General features: G+C 45.0%; 1 protein-coding gene and 1 pseudogene across 21 annotated transcripts in view; both read left to right on the top strand.

Annotated features, from left to right (window-relative positions):
• Nucleotides 1-17428, top strand: part of Cacna1c (calcium voltage-gated channel subunit alpha1 C) — a 752474-nt gene that overhangs the window by 56660 nt on the left and 678386 nt on the right. The window lies entirely within an intron of this gene.
• LOC101570704 lies at nt 6707-9566 on the top strand (annotated as a pseudogene).

Here is a 17428-nt window from a genome sequence, read left to right as displayed (position 1 = left end):
TGCTGGGGGATTGAACCGCGGTCCCTGATGCTTTTGCTAAGCTTGTTCTAAGTAGGTGCTTTAGACCACTGAGCCATCTCTCCAGCCCTAGAAAGGGTAATCTTTAAAATTATGTTAAAGACAAAACAGCACATGAAGGGCCAGCCAAATAGCTCAGTGGATTAAAGCGCCTGCAGGCAGGCTCAGGGCATGGGGGTCCAAGCCCCAGGCCTGCCATGCTGGCCCTGGCCCCAGGGCAAGCTGAGATGGCAAGTGAGACTGGCATGGTGGTGTGCACCTGTAATCCCAGCTCGTGGGAGACAGTAAACAGGCGGATCACTGTGAGTCTGCTCTAGTAGTGAGACCCTGAACACCCTGTAGACCCTTCCCTAAAATTAAAAAAAAGAAGCATATGATTCTTTCAAAGGTCTCTCTCTCTCTCTCTCTCTCTCTCTCTCTCTCTCTCACACACACACACACACACACCTACCTTTTGAAAGCTGACTGAAAAGCAGCTGTAGGTTCCTACCAGCACATACCGTGCGTTGGACATCAATAGCAGTTATAGGTTGGACACAGTGCCACATGTGACTCAGGAAGCTTGAGGCAAGAGGATCACTTGAGATCAGCTTGGGAAACATAGTGAAACCTTGTCTCAAAAAAATATATAATAATGATAATTGCTAATTTTCATTAAGGACTACCTAGATAGCACATATCATGCTAAGTATTTTATATGCGTTGCAGCATTTGGATCTCAGACTGTCTCTGGGAAGTAGGTCCAGATATTATCCAGAGTTTTCAGGTAAATGCGCATCAGAAATCGAGGAAGTTGCCCAGGGCCAGACATAGTAGATGTGAGGGCTAAGATGGTGTGGAAGTGTGCTGTGTCCACTTTGTTCTGGACCTTCCTTCTTGAATCTCCTAATTGGGATCTGTTTCCTGAAGTGAGTCTATGGGAGAAAATATCAAAAGAAGGAATGAAAATAGAAGGAGCTGGGAGATAGGAAAGGTAGACTACCTCAGGCAAAGGGTGCACAGTAGACAGGGAAGAAAAACTAGCTGCTGTCAAGCTTTCCTGCATCTATAAGTGCGCTTGGCTACAGTGAAGCCGTTGAGCGGGAATGAAGGGAAGACAGAAGGGCTGATTTGGTGGAGGGCCATGGAAGAACAAAATTAGACATTGTAGCTGCAGGATAGAAGCAGTGAAACTACACTGAATCCGCAGAGCCTTAGGATGGAAGGAACTTGAATGCCATCTGCCTAATACATAAATTTGCTGTGCATCTTGACAAGGTGGCGGCTCAGCCTCCTTGGACGTCCTTGGAAGTGGAGAACTCATTAGATCCTCTCCACAGATGGTGCCACAGAAAATTCTTCCCTGGGTGGAACCCAGATTTGCCTACCAATAACTTCTCAGTGACCAGGAATGACTTATGGGGCCATTAACAAGTTTCCCATAGTTCCCAGGGTAACTATGGAACTACCTATCCACTGACTCTTTTCCTCAATGAATATTCCTAGATTCTGAGTTTGCAAATGCTCCTTAATCACTGACAATCTGTCATGCATTCCTTAATCTACTGCTTTCCTACCAGCTAATACTAATAGCTGAGGGGACAGGGAGATGGCTCAGTAGAATAAGCGCTTGTCTGGCAAGCACAAGGGCCTGAGTTCTATTCCTAGTTCTGCAAATGCCCCCCCCCCCAAAAAAAAACCCCACCAAACAAACAAAAGAAATACTAGTTGATCATCCATTTGTTTCTGTGGCAAGTGCAAGGGTCTGAGCTCAATCCCCGGTACTGCAAAAAAACCAAAAACAAAAATAAAAACACCCCCAAAACCACTAATAACTGATAGCCAGTTTGGCCCATTTTGTGCCAGTAATCTTGTATACACTACTTGCTATATTGTTACTTCTACCTTGTGGTTGGGGAAGTTGACTCAGAGGACTTAAAAAACTTGCTCAGAGTCACCTAGGGCTACAGGCAAAGGCATCAGGGTTTGTGTGTAGACAGCTTGGATGCACAGGGAGTGTCTTGGTCCTCTGTGTGCTGTTAACACACTGCTTCCAAAACTAGGTAATGTATAGAACAGAAATCTTTTTTTTTTTTTTTGCGGAAGCAGGGATTGAACTCAGACCCTTGCGCTTGCTAGGGAAGCGCTTATTCCACTGAGCCATCTCCCTGGCCCCTTAGAACAGAAATCTTAATGGGCATGGTGCCATATGCCTATAATCCCAGCATTCTGGGAAACTGAGGCGGGAGGATCACAAGTTCCAACACAGCCTGGGAAACTTAGGAAGACCTTGCTAAAAAGGGCTGGGATAGGGCTCAGTGTGAAGACCATGGGCTTAGCCCCCAGTATCACACACACACAAAAAATACAGAGATTTATCCTCTCACAGTCTGGAGAGTGGGAAATCCAAGATCCAGGTAGCAACCTCTGGTGGGGGCCTTCTTCCTGCACCCTCATGGACTGAAGAGCAAGAGAACGTGAGCCCTCCTCGGACAGCCCACTTCACACCAGTGTTCATCCCCTCAGGCGGCCTCTACCCTCGTGCCCTCCTCACTTCACCTTCCAGTTGGGCAAGGAACTGAATTCTCAACATGTGGATTTTAGGGAACACATTCAGATCATAGCCAAGTATCTAACAAACAACACTTTCATGTTAGCTGGCATAAAAGGAATGCTACAAAAGGTAGGATCTCCTATCGCTGGCTTCATGGACTTACGTTTGTACAGTTTCCCTCAGAGAAGGGCTCTGAGCTTGGCTTAATTCTTCATTGTCTCAGTCTTGACATTTTTAAGTCCTTTCAATAGGAAACAATGCGCACACATTTTATTTGTGCATTGAGCACCAGTGACTTACTCATTCTTGATCTAACTTGAAAAATGAAGGAAAGAAGACAATAAAGCTGACAAATAAACCAGCCTTTGTGTGGCCTGGTGCCTCTAGTGCTCTGTGGTTCTGCAGGTTAATGTTTCCTTCAAATCTTTAGAATCCACTCCTCGTTTGGGGGTGCCTGCTCATCCCACAAGCAGGAAGAGCCCAAAAGGCAGGTGCAAGGTTTGGGGCTACTGGCAGCACTATTATTACAGTAGCTAGTAGTGATACAGGAGTGATATCAAGACCTCCAAATGTGACATCAGAGAAATATTGTAACTCCCAACCTGGTAGATGTCCAGTATGCCAACTTCATGGTCCTCTAGGTTGAAGAATGAATTCTAAGGAGCACCGGAGGTTAGAAGAGGAAATACTTATTGAGGGAGAGAGATACAGCTCTTAAGAGACAGGAGAGGACCCAAAAGTGGGTTGCTGAGGACCCCACTTCTCAGGGGAAGTTGTATAGAGCACAACCATGTGATTACAGTATGGGTGAGAGTTATACCAACCAGGAAGATTGTAAGTATAACTGCTGAGGTCACATTGATCCCATGGGGAAGCAAGTCATGGAGCTAGTGCACATGGAAGGGATGTGTCTGAGGGTCTTGGTCACCCATTGGTGTCTGATGTCTATCTAGACTTTACTGGACTGGATGTTATATTCTATCTTTATCTTGAGGCCCCGCCTCCAACAGATGTGCCTCTGACCACAAGTACGATGAGCTTTCCATCTTGCCCTGACTCTTTTGAGGGGCCAGCCCTACCTGCCTGCCTATGCTATTTCTACCCAGCTCAGCTGCCTAGCATGGTAAGAAGGCAGTGAAGAGTAGAGGCGAGGTTCTTCCTTGTATCTTTAATGTCGGGTACGGAGGGCAAGCTGAGCTCTGGCAGGAGTGCTTTTACCTTTTTGGTTTTTGTCATTTTCCACTCCTTTGACACTGTGTCTCTTGTCAGATGAAATTTACAGGCACATGATTGCAGTTGACAGGAACAAGGAGCCTCCAGGATTTCCCCAGGAGAAATCTCCACCTGCAGAGTGAACACTTCCTTTAGCTCTTGGCTAACGTGGAAGCTCTCTCCTCCCTTCCTCAGCTGATGGGAACACCAGGCAGGCAGACTTCACATGAGCTCCCAGAGGTGTAGTGCAGAGATGCAGCTGACCATTAGTCTCCTTTCCAGGAAAGTCTGCAGAGAGAGGTGCCCCTTGTATGTCTTCCGGTCACCTCCAGTTTGCAAAAAAGTGCCTTTCTTGGCAAAAGGGGCTCAGCCATTGGCTGATAATTAATTTTTTAGAAATGTATTTAATACAGGTCTATAGGGTCTGATTACACAGATCAGACTCATAGTGATCCTCCTGCTTTCAGTCTCCCAAGAGCTGGGATTAAGGTGCGCACCACCACGCCCAATCTCAATCACTGTCTCAGCCTGCCCCAGGGGCAGGCCCGGCACCGCAGGCCGGGGATAGAACCTTGGTCCCTGCGTCTGCATAAGCAGGTGCTTTAATCCACTGAGCTATCTGGCTGGCCCAGGCTGCCAATTAAGAAAAAAACAAAAATTAAAAAACATAATATGTAAGAACACATATTCACCTAACACCTTTATAGCACCAGCAGCAGATACTATGTCTTATTGGTTAGAGCATTTTTCTTTTTTGGCAGAACTGGGGATTGAACTCAGGTCCTTTCTCTTGCCAGGGAAGCACTTATTCACTGAGCCATCTCCCCAGCCCCATAGAGCACTTTTCTTAGCTTATGAGTTCCTTTGCAGCAGCAGTAAGATATCTGGAAAGAGTAGTGGACAGAATTAGAAAACCTGGGTTTCTATCTGGCTTCATCTTCCTATAGTAAATGAGGAGATCAAACTAGGCAGTGGCCAAGTCCTCCACTTAGCATCCACCCCAGGCATTTTATGAGGTTTTTATTTTAGGAAGGGACCGATGTTCAGGTTCTGTCATCTGGATGCTTGAGATCCCAAGAGGGCTTCCCGCAAAGTGAACACAGTTGTACCAGAAGTGGGGATTGAACCCACGTGAATACAAATCCTTGAGATCTTAAGTCCAGTGCTTTAACCACTCAACCATTCTGGTACCTGGGAAGAAGCAGATATTGAACTGATGTTTCTTTCTCTTGTCTCAGGTGAACAGGCTTTCAGTCAGCCACGAGTATTTATCAAGGTCTTTTCATAACTGTTGTGCCAGCATTGGGCCAGGATGATATGCAGTCTACCCAAGCAAGCTGGAGGATAATGAGAAAATTGCATAAGGGGCTATTTTTCTTACTTCCTCTTAGGGTTGTAGAATTCGGACTCTAATTGTCAAACAAGATCCACCTTAGCCAGATATTTGTAGATGGCATCCTTAGATAGGGGATACATATTCAGCTGCTATAATACTAATTATTCGTCTTCATGTTGTTATAATGAACACCCAAGATAAGCAGTTTAGAACTTGGCCTGGCTCACGGTTTTGGGGTTCCAGTCCATGGTCCATTCACTCCACTGCTTTTGGGCCTGTGGCAGTGTGGCACCTCACAGTGGGGAGCATATAGTAGAGCCAAACATGTATCTCACAGCTGAGAAATGAAAGAGAGAAAAAAGAAGGGGCCAGGGGCCCACTATCTCCTTGGAGGTCACACCTGTAACCTTACTTCCCCAAAGCACCAAGCTAGGAATCCATCCTTCACCCCAAGGCCCTTTGGAGAACGTTTCAGACCCAAACAATAATAGCATCTAACCTTCATTTTCTGCTTGCTTGGGTTAAATTCTGTGGCTCTAATGAAAGGAAAGGGCACAATTTTTGGGTGAAGAGTTGTGTCTTATTTAGATTCAGAAGGGAAAAGTGACCTGTGCCAAAACATTGCATGGGGGCTTAGGGGTGCTAGAGGTGAGTATGACGGCAGGGTTTTCTGGTCCTAGCTCTGTGGAGGACAGGGCAGGCTTTTTCTTGTCAAGGACCAGTTTATTCTAAGCCTCCAGAAATAGTTCAAGTAGTATTATTTTGCTTTTATTTTCCAAATCCACACCAAATCCACATGTCTGTTTTCCTTTCTTCTTTCACATTCCATCTTCCTGGAATGCTGTCACTTCTTCTGTCGTCTAAAGCCAATTCTTTTTTTTTTTTTTTTTTTTTTTGTGGAACCAGGGATTGAACTCAGACCCTTGTGCTTGCCAGGGAAGCGTTTATTATACTGAGCCATCTCCTTGGCCCCTAAAGCTGATTCTTTTCATCCTTTGAGGGCTCAGATGCCTCTCCTGGGAGAAGCTTGCCTCCAAAATACCAGCTTCTGAATTTTTGACACTTATTGATTCTTTTATTGGTTAAATCCAGTTATTGCTTATCTCTGTTGTTAAGCATTCAATGTTGTTAAGCATTCATTCTTTTTGTCTTCTTCCTTTAGGTTGTGAACTCCTGATTTTTTTTTTGTTGTTGTTCATGTATTTATCAGTCATTTACCAAGGCCTTCTCTGTGCTGGGCACTGTCTAAGAGAGAAGAAACCCAAGCAAATAATTCCCTTCCATGTCACCTCCAGAGGATAACCGAGAGAAGGAAGTTATGGGAAATATAATAGAACAAACTATGACTTGATTAGTAAACCAGGGTGTAAAATGTTTCTGAAGACCAGAAGAAAAGTGTGTAGGATTGTGGGGGAATTTCATGAAGAAGCTGGCTTGGTGGGTGGTGGTGGGGAGCTAATAAGTTGGCAGCCACGGTAGGGGTGCGGCCCAGTGGTAGAGCACTTAGCTAGCATGTGCAAGGCCATGGCTTCTATCCCCACACCCTCACGCCCTAGGAAAGGATGGCAGAGAAGGGTGGGAAGGAATAGCTGCTGGCTGAGGGAAGCATGGGTGCAAACATTCAGCTGACCAAAGGGCGGGCGGAGCTAAAGGTCTGGGAGTGTCAGGGTGAGGAAGTAGGTGAAAAAGAGGAAGCAGAGCAGAAAATGGGCCTCAAAAAAGTGAGCTGGGCAAGATAGCTCCCTAAAAGCTTTTGGATTATCCTGTAGGAAACAGGAAACCTAGAAAGTTCTTAGTGAGGGGAGTGGCACAATTGCATGCATGTTTTAGAGTAGTGACATTGAATTCAGAGTGGAAAATAAATTCACTGGAGTTAGGGAATGAGCCTTGGACAGAGGAATCGGGTCAGATACAAATTCTTATTAGAACTAGATGCAGGCAAGAGGTGGGCGTGGGAAAGCCATCGTTCCTCTGCTTGAAGCCATGTGTTTCCTGATAGTCAATAAACTTCAGTTTCTTTTTCAACAACAATTACAGATGTTGTATACTTCGGCAAACATTTGATTTTTTTTTTTTTCTTTTTTTTTTCTTTTTACAGAACTGGGGATTGAACTCAGGCCCTTGTGCTTGCCAGGGAAGTGCTTATTCTACTGAGCCATCTCCCCAGGCCCGAACATTTGATTTTTCATATTAACTCCCGAGTTAACATGAATACAGTTTTTATTTTTTCTTTAGGTGTATTATCAAGAAATGGTATGAGTGTTTACTGTGCAAATGCAAGACTTCGCAGTGTCGCTTATTGGCTCAGCTAGTGGCCAGGCTATCTTCATATCAATTCTATCTGTGACTTTTTTGGGGGTGTGCAATTACACATTCGGGGTACACAGTTAAGATGGGTACCTTGTCAGGCTTTGCAAGAAAAGCTAAAACTGCAACATGATGCTTTTCCTTCAGGTTTTGTGGGATTAAGAAAAAAAACTGGCAAGGAGTAGCTTTCTAATTCTTTCTTGTTTTCAGAGAGAGATACTGTGGTATTTTACTAAATTCAAACTGTGTTATTTTTGTTGTTTGTTGCTGTCAAGCCAGCAATTCAATGATTGTAGATGAGGCGTAGAGCGAAGGAAAATGTCTCTTGGTGTAAGTCTCTCTTCTGGTACCGAAAAAACTGTTTTGCCCCCAGGGTGATAAATGCCACCCAAATGGCAAAGAAATGGGACTTAAGGGAACATCTTTTCCTTTCTGCCTGGTGTTGCCCATAACCACGTAATTGTTTTCAGCTAATTGGTTCAGATGCTGCATTATTTCCGAAGGAATTCTCTTTCCTCTCCCCACCTCTCTCCTTCTGCCTTTTCTCACTCCTGTTTGTCAATCTCGTTTGCCTTAATGCCTAATTGTTTGCTGGTCTATCTGCTGAACTCCTCAGCTCTTAGATACCGAAAATGAATTATCTTTAGGTTATGGCTGCTATTAATATATTCCTGTTTGTCTTGGCCTCTGAGTTATGGGGAGCCGTCTGCCCAGAGATTGCATCACTACAGTTGTATAACCTCTTCCCAGCATTGCAGCAAACTTCGATTTATAAATGCCCACGGCGTGAGAAGAGAAAACGGGGCTGACTTGAGTGTGGACTTTGAAACAGAAATTCCCTTCCCCAGAGGTCTTTGCCGGTGGATCTTTCTAGAACAATTAGGAAACGCTCATGCTCCCTCCGATACTTTTTGTGCAATGATTCATTGAGTTTAATTTGGGGGACCATATGAGGTATCAGTGTTACATTTTATAAATAATTAAGTAGTACTACCTTGATGGATATAAACCTCTAATAAATAACCCAGCCTAATCATTTCAGAGCTACTGACAGAAAGCACAGAGGTTTGGAGCTGGATAGCTTGTCTCCTGGGAGGAGCCTGTTCAGTTGGTAACGCGGAGAGTTCCGTAAGAGGGGTGCTGCACCCTGGCACGGTGTTGGTTTTAAACATTCTTTGAGTCCTTGGGAAGGCTCCCCTTGTATTTCTTACCTGACAACTTCACTTCCTCAGCACAGTCATCAGCCTGGACTACAGTACTGTTGCTCAGCAAAGTGACAAGATGACTATCAGTTTTCTTACAGTGTTAAATGAGCCTCAGGAGGCAGCGTACGCCTGTAAAGCGCTTAGGTTATATTCTTAAAAGAATCTTCAGGCTACCCAATCAAATGTTTTCTAGATTGTGTTCTGCAGAGTCACAGGGGTTCCAGCGCAGCATCTCAGGGACTGATTCTGACCAGATAGGAGGTCTCTCAGCCTTCCTCCTTTAACTTAAGCTAGAAAAGCTCTGTACTCTCATCTGGACTTCTAAATAAGGAATGAGTTCTGCTTCTTAAATAGTTGAATCCGCTTTTTGTGGGCGGCGGCAAGCGAGAAGGGAGGCCCCTGAAGGCCTCGGGCACACTCTGGGAGTACAAGGTGGTGGGGCGCTGCCTACCCACCCCGAAGTGCCCCACGCCGCCTTTGTACCGCATGTGGAGTTTTGCACCCAATCACGTCGTCGCCAAGTCCGGTTTCTGGTACTTCGTGTCCCTGCTGAAGAAGATGAAGACATCTTCAGGGGAGATCATCTACTGTGGGCAGGTGTTTGAGAAGTCTCCACTGCGGGTGAAGAACTTCAGCATCTGGCTGCGCTATGACTCCCGCAGTGGCACCCACAACATGTACCAGGAGTACCCGGACCTGACCACAGCAGGCGCTGTCACCAGTGCTACCCAGACACGGGCGCCCGGCACCGAGCCTGCGCCCACTCCATCCAGATCACGAAGGTGGAGGAGATCGCAGCCAGCAAGTGCCGCCGGCCCGCTGTCAAGCAGTTCCATGACTCCAAGATCAAGTTCCCGCTGTCCCACTGGGTCCTGCGTCGCCAGCACAAGCCCCGCTTCACCACCAAGAGGCCCAGCACCTTCTAGAAGCAGTGCCAATAAACCTGGCGCCACTCAAAAAAAAAAAAAAAAAGTTGAATCCAACTTCTTAATTTGTACAAGATACCGCGGGTCAGAACAGTTCCTTAATCTGTACAAAATCACAATCCTGGTGACCAAGAGGGACCTCGCACCCTGACCTGTCTACCTGTCCAGAGCTGTTTTTTCATTTCACAAACGACTGGATTCCACTGTTTAACTAGAGCCAGCAAAGTTCTATCTGGACAATCTTAGCACTAAATTAAAACCTAAAATAAATGGATCCTGTGTCTCAAGAGGCTGTGAGGTGCAGAGACTAAGCATGGGAACTGCGAACTTGGGGTTTTGGGGCCGAAATTTCTACTCCGCCACTTACTAGCTATATGATCTTGGATATGCTCTGTAACCTTCCTGTAGCTGTTTCCTTCTTCTATGAATGGCTGCTGTGGTGGTGAGAAAGAGATGCAGGTACAGTGCTCAGAGCAGGGCTTTGCAAATAGTAAATATTCAGTGAATCTTTGCCTTTCTTTAAAATTTTATACAATCAGGCTTCTGGCATCCTGGACTTTCTGTAACTGTTCCTTAGATGCGGTGTAGACTGTTGATCCTTCTGTGCTGTACCTTTGGTGCTAAGGGTGACTGGAGCTTCTCTTGGGGGTGGGAGAAAAATCGACCAGGGCCTGGACTGGAAGCTGGTCTTATTTGCCTTAAAAATAACTGACTTAAAACTGGGCCTCTTGATCAGAAATGACTTGCTTAGTTGTACAGTGTTTTTCAGATGGCTCAAAGGAAGGAGAGACATTCACCTCTGCCTTGGGGAGTCTGGATTCTATTTTTTTTTAAACTTTATTTATTTATTTATGTGTGTGTGTGTGTGTGTGGCCAGCTCAGCCCACCAGGGGGTAGGGTTGGCTGGCATGTGGTGCTGGGGGATTGAACTGCGGTCGCTGTGCTTTGCTAAGCTTGTTCTAAGTAGGTGCTTTAGACCACTGAGCCATCTCAGTGGGAGTCTGGATTCTATTATTAGTTGAATCAGCATATTTAGATTGCATTACAGTTTTTACATCTAAAATGTATTTAATTTAAACCTGCATCAGGGTTGGGCTGATAGCTCAGCAGACTAAAGTGCCTGCTTATGGGGCCGGGGAGATGGCTCAGTTGAATAAGCGCTTGCCTGGCAAGCACAAGGGCCTGAGTTCAATCCCTGGTTCCACCAAAAATAAATAAATAATAAAGTGCCTGCTTAGATAGAGCACAGTGGCTGGAGTTCAATCCCTGGTGTGCCGTGCCAGCCCCTCCCCCAGGGTGCTCTGAGATGGAGATTGAGATTGGGTGTGGTGGCACGTGCCTGTAATCCCAGCGCTTGGGAGGCTGAAAACAGGAGGATCACTATGATTCTGATCTATGTAGTGAGACCCTGCAGACCCTGTACTAAAAAAAAAAATTAAAAAAAATTAAATTAAATTTTAAAAAACTAATGAGTTTACAGAACAAAATTCAGTGGTATTTAGCAACTTCACAGTTCTGGGCAGTGATCCTCTCTATTTCTGAAACTTTGTCATCCCCTCCAAAGGAAACCCTGGGAACTCATTTCCTGTTACCCACTCACCTCAGCTCCTGCCATCCACTACTCTGCTTTCTGCCTATATGGATTTACATATTCTGAATTTTTCTATAAGTGGAATCATCCAAAATGCTAATTTTTGTGTCTAGTTTCCTCCACTTCAAAAAATGTTTTCAAATTTCATTCACCTTGTAGCAGAGGTCAGTGCTCATTCCTTTGTGGATTTTATTATGTTGCATTTTTGTTAAGCCATTTTTCTTTTGTTTTGTCTCCAGGAATTGAGGCTGACTATAATATAGTTTTCTTTCTTTCTTTCTTTCTTTCTTTCTTTCTTTCTTTCTTTCTTTCTTTCTTTCTTTTTTTTTGGTGGTACCAGGGATTGAACTCAGGACCTTGCACTTGCCAGGCAGGCACTTACGCTGCTGAGCTATATCCCCGGCTATAGTTTTCTATTGTACTGTTTCTTCCTTTGAGCCCAAGCTTCAGTTATTGATAAAAGAGCACTACTGTGACTTCCTATCTTTTTTTTTTTTTTTTTTGTGGTACCAGTGATCGAACTCAGGACATTGCACTTGCCAAGTAGGCACTTATGCCACGGAGTTAGCTCCCCAACTCTTGATTTCCTTTCTTCTTTCAAGCCTGTCCTTGGGATCTCTGGTCAGCCACCTGTTGCTCTTAAGGAACCTACTTTGTTAACTTCCATGCCTGTCATTTGGACGTGTGCTTGTGTCCAGGCCTTGGTGACTGCAGCATGAAGAAAGGGACTGAGAGGAACCAGTTGGTGCCAGGTGATGCATGGCTTTTGTGCAGAACCCATGTAGTACCAAGTGGCTCCTCCTCCTCACTGCCAGCTTTGGCAGTAGCCACATATGTCCTGCCTGAAAAGGGAGCTTCGTAGGATACCTGGTCCATTTGGTCCTGCTGCAGTGTCCCAGTGCAGATCATCTGAGCAGTATGCCATAGTGTCATTTTTTGATGTCAAAATGTTCCACTTGTTAATGGGGTGAATCCTTGACTGTAATGACAAATATCTGAACAATAAAATAGACACTAAAGAAATAAAATCACCATACTAATCAGACCCAATACTTTCTCTTTTAAACTTGGACCTAATACCGAGGGATCTCTGGCATCTTTCCTTGGAATCAATTACAGTGAATTTCTTCACATTTTACATCAGTTAAAAGAACATTGTCAAGATAAAATCTTTCCCAACATAGATTTTTTTGGTTTTAATTTCCTTATTTCACGTAAACCAGGAGGTTAGTTTGCCAAAAACACATTTACTAAGCCAAATTGCTGAGCTATTTATTTATTTTGACTGTAGTGACCTTCTTGATCCCTCACTGGGAAATTGTGCTGCTTAGGCCCCTTCCCTAGTTCCTAGATGTCCTTGTGGGGCATTTTGTGTATGTGTTGGAGCCTGAGTTCTTTGAGTGGTTGGGAAGCTGTGTCTGCCTCACTTCTCACTGAGGGGATGTTATGGCTTGTATCTAGGCACCTCCCCAAGGCCTTATATGCTCATAGGTGAGGAGTTTCAGAGGTGGCTGGACTAGGATTGTGAATGTAGATTAAGGGTGTGATACTGGGATTAAGAGTGTGGCTAATAGAAGCCCCATCCTGGATGTGGGTGGCAGCAACCAGTAGGATTATAGCCTGAAGGGAATAAAGAAGGGAGATAGAAAAAGTAGGTTTGCTGCTGCTGCTGCTGCTGCTGCTGCTGCTGCTGCTGCTGCTGCTGCTTACTACCTTGTTGCCTCCTGCCTGCCTTGCCATGAACTATTTCTCTTCTACAAAGCTCTTCTGCCATGCCACCCTGCCTTGGAACCAGCCAATTATGGTCTGAAACCTCTATAAACTGTGAGCGAAACAAATCTTTCTTCCTTTAACTTTGGGTTTTGGGTATTTTGTCTCTACAATGAGAAAAGTAACCAAGATGGGGTGATTTATGCACATGTTTCTAGGACATGTGTACAGGCCAAAACAGGTGAAAGTCAGAGAGTAGCCAGAGACCTGGTGGGCAGCAAGGTTCAGGCAAATATGAGGCTAAGTGCCATTGGCCTGACACTCAGGTGATGCTGTGGATCTGGGTACCTGAGCTTAAATTCAGGGAACTCGGCCAGTGCAGAAAGGATCAAATGGGAACAGAGATGAGGTAAGGCAAGCTGCAGAGTCAGTAATACATGAGGGATACTGCTCGTGAGTTTGGGGAGTAAGGCAGAGGTAAATTTTGTTCTCACATGTTGGGCCTTCTCTTTTGTTCCTTGTGCTCACATCTATCCACTTCTATGCACTTCCTGCTGGAAGGGAAGCCAGATCTCTGCATGTTCATCTAATCCTTACTGAGGATTGACGGTGGGCTAGACTTTCTCAAAGGTCAGGCTGTGTGAGTTCCTGACAAGAGATCGTGGTCTGTTATAACGCATCAATGCTGAGATCTGCTGCTGTACTTCCCGGGGCTGTCCTTGGTCCTCCCCAGGAAGACCTTCTCCATCTCATGACAATCACTCTCTTGGCTGCCCAAGTTGGATTTTGTCTTCCTCAGCATGTTGGCCTCCACCTGGAGAAACCAAGGATTGCACAGCAGCCCGTCCACGCCTCCCTCATCTGAACCCCCTGCTGTTGAGGTGTCTGCGCTGCCTAAACAGAGGCCCATGAGGCCTTGGCACACGGGTGGGCAGCAGGAGAGTGGGCAGCTGCTCCAGCCACACCAGCCCTTCCAGAAGACAGTTTTTCCCTGTCTCTGCTCCCACTTTCCTTGGCCCATATCTTTTATAAGAACAAAAAAAAAAAGGATTGAAGAGTGAGTGAATCTTTTTTATGTCTATCCTTATTTTCTGTGGAAAGAAAACCTTAGCTCTTGTCTCCCCACCTCTACTGCCTTCTCTTATGCTAGCACAAAGGTTCTGAAGGTAAAACACAGTCACTGGAGAGATTTTAACATATCGATTCCCAGGCTATACCCCAAATCCAATGACTCATTAGATTTTATTCTATAATAGGGAAAATTTTGATACTATTTTAGATGGAGATACTGGATATAGTGTCTTTCTTAGATGCCTTTTTGTTTTCTAAACTTCCTTAAATAATTCTCCAAACTGCTCAGTCTTTCCTGAGGTGTTCCAAGAATACTGATCCCAAAAAGCAACGGGACTGCAAGGAGAAACAAGGCAGCAGTGGGCAGCTTCTATTTAATCTTACTAGGAATATGTGACATTCACATTTGTCACTTCTCCTGGGACAAATATGTTGGGGGTGTGTGTGTGTGTGTGTGTGTGTGTGTGTGTGTGATGTGGTTAAGAATGTCATCCCAAGCTCTCATCTGAAAGCTCCTGCATGGCACAAGACTAGGAAGGTTGGCACAGATGTGTGGCAGGTGCTACTCACTGGACTCTTGATACCTGAAGATTGTGCGCATGTTTTTGGGTATAGTCTGGGAAAATTCCTGTGGTTCCAAACATCCATCTATCTCTGTTTAAATTTTTCCCTTTTAGGTCTCAACTCTGTAAGTGTTTATATCATTTTTTTTATTGTCTTTTTGAGATAGGGCATTGCTATGCAGTTCCAGCTGGACTTGAACTCACTTTGTAGCCCAGGATAGCCTTGAATTCACAATGATCCTCCTGCTTCAGCCTCCTGAGTGTGGAGATTACAGGTGTGCGCTACCACACCTGGCTTGTTTATATCATTTTGACCCCCATCAGCTTCAGTGTCATGGGCAGCTACTAAAATGAACACCAGTCACTCTGTCTCCTGTAGCATTTTTGATTCCTGCCCCAGAGGCACTTAGTACAGCAAGCCAAGAGGCTCACTCACCCTCTCATTTATAGATAGTACATTTTACGGTTGGCCTCCTATTGTTCTTGGGAAAAGAATTTTTAAGAGGTAGCATCTTGTTTTTTTCTTGCTTTACTAACTAAACTTACCAAATGCATCTTTACTTTAGCTGAAGTCAAGGTGAGGACAGCTGATGTTTCGGAAAAACTTGACAGGCATAAAAACCTGCTGGAAACAGGCATGTTATTAGGCGACTGTGTTTGTGCGTGTTCAGATGTGAATTAAACCAATCCATTACACTTGTTTGGTGTTCACTGGGGCTGCAAGATTTTTTTATGCAGAACCCATGAAAGCAGACACAGTTCAGTAGTGTTTATTAGTGACCTTGTCTCGTCCTCTGAATCACGGACAGGCGCCTCGAAACATCAGGAGTGATATAAACAATCAGGCTGTGTTTTCTTCCTCTTCCAAGTCCCTGACATGCTGCTGTCATTGCGGGCTTGGAGTTTGAAGTAGAAGATGTGAATGTGGCTTTTCAAAACAGAAATATTTGTAGAATAGGTCTGATTGAACAACTCCTGAAGCCTTTGTGCTGGAAAAGAGAGCGGGAAAGAGTACGCATGTGCGCGAGACAGAAAGTGTGTGTGAGAGAAAGACACCTCCCACCCTAGCAAACATTCCCTCTTCAGTGCTTGCTTTGGGGCGGTGGGCTTCTCTGGGAAAAATTAAGGGTTGCCAGTTTGATTGAACTGGTTTTCAACTTCAGATGGGGGTGGTGGAGAAGGATGCCAAGTGAAACTTACGGCGCTGCATAGTAATGTGGCTAAGCCATGGCTGAGGCAGTTCGGCTAACTTGGAGCTGTTGGTCTCCCCAGTGAACACCAAACAAGTGTAATGGATTGGTTTAATTCACATCTGAACACGCACAAACACGGTCGCCTAATAACATGCCTGTTTCCAGCAGGTTTTTATGCCTGTCAAGTTTTTCCGAAACATCAGCTGTCCTCACCTTGACTTCAGCTAAAGTAAAGATACATTTGGTAAGTTTAGTTAGTAAAGCAAGAAAAAAACAATTCACAGGAAACCCTCAGGAATGTGTGAACAAGATCCCCTATCATCAGTGGAGCTCCACCTCTGGGTCCAGATGGGCCTCTCCCTCCTTCTTGCCATCGGTGCTTCCATGATGTCACTAGGCATCTTTGGTCCTTCCATATTCCCCTTGTGTCTGGGAAACAAGCCTGGAACATTGGTGCAAGGCGCAGACATCTGCCGCTCCTGGATGCCAGAGCACCAATCCTTTTTCCTCTCTAAACCTAGGCTACTTTTATACCCTCAAAGCATAAAAATCTCACTATATCCTGCTATTGAAAGATTGAGCATCACTCCCCGTTCTCCAGGCTAGCTGTCTCCCGGGGCTCTATACTCTCCTTGCGGGTTGTAGATGTGGGACATCATCTTCAGCCTTTGGATAGTACTCCTGCTATAATCCAAAGGACAGTGTTTTTCTGAAAATCTCATGCTAAAATAAATGAGGAAAACAAGAGCCAAATTCCAGCTCCCCCTCATCTTGAGTCACCCCTCAAGCCAAATCCCCAGCAATTATCCCACTAGAGACATGAGAATATCATGGTCTAAATGTCCAGGAGATCAGAAGGTGCAGCTGCCGATGGGGCCAAAAGAAACACAGGCACCACTAATAATAGTGTTGGGCCACAAACAAAGACTGTGATGGCTTGCACGGTCCTGGCCACACAACCCTGGAAGACCTTCTTAACAATGGTAGTGTATTTTTGAGAAAGCCACTGTTAAGAGGATGAAAGATGAGAATAGCAGAGGTAGAGAAAAGGTTAGCCTAGAGAAGAAAAGATTCAGGGGGAGGGGTGGAAGACATTAACTGTGTGAAAATGCTTATTAATGGTAACAGCCACCTTTTGAAAATTTGTGATGTCTTAGATCGTTGGAACCTATTAACTCACGCCAGTGAGACTCATCCATCCCATTGGGTGATCTTGTGCCCATTGTATACACCATGATACTGAGGCTTGGCGATGTTCCTTCTTTTATGCCTTTTTAGTACATGGAAATACTTTCTCTGAGTGATACTGTAGAACAGAGTTGAAAGTGTAAGGAAGACTTCAAAGCAGTAGAACCTTCCCCCTAATGATGAGCTTTCTCATAGTCAGACTTATTCAGAGGTGGATGGGCTGAAGCAGGGACTCAGTTGCCAGCACAGCAGAAGTCTTCAGACAAGGTTTATAGACTAACATGAGGGTTACCAAATAATCCCTAATGATCTTTCCTTCCTTTAGCCCCCAAACTCATAAGCTCACAGACAAAGCCAGTATGAAATCTGGGTTGCTCTCTAGTTACTTTGAAATAATGGGTGGGCTCTGGAATATAGTGGTCGATAATTTACAGTCCCGGTTTTCTTTCTTTCTTTTTTCTTCTTTCTTTCGTATTTTTAGGGAGGGATCTACAGGATGTTCAGGGTCTCACTACTAGATTGGGTTTGTAGTGATCCGCCTGTTTACAGCCTCCCAAGAGCTGGGATTACAGGTG

This window comes from Octodon degus, unplaced genomic scaffold (genome assembly GCF_000260255.1).
Source record: "Octodon degus isolate 3935 unplaced genomic scaffold, OctDeg1.0 scaffold00104, whole genome shotgun sequence".
Lineage (NCBI taxonomy): Eukaryota > Metazoa > Chordata > Mammalia > Rodentia > Octodontidae > Octodon > Octodon degus.
Note: the sequence above shows the minus strand (reverse complement) of the source record. Positions and strands in the feature narration are given on the sequence as shown.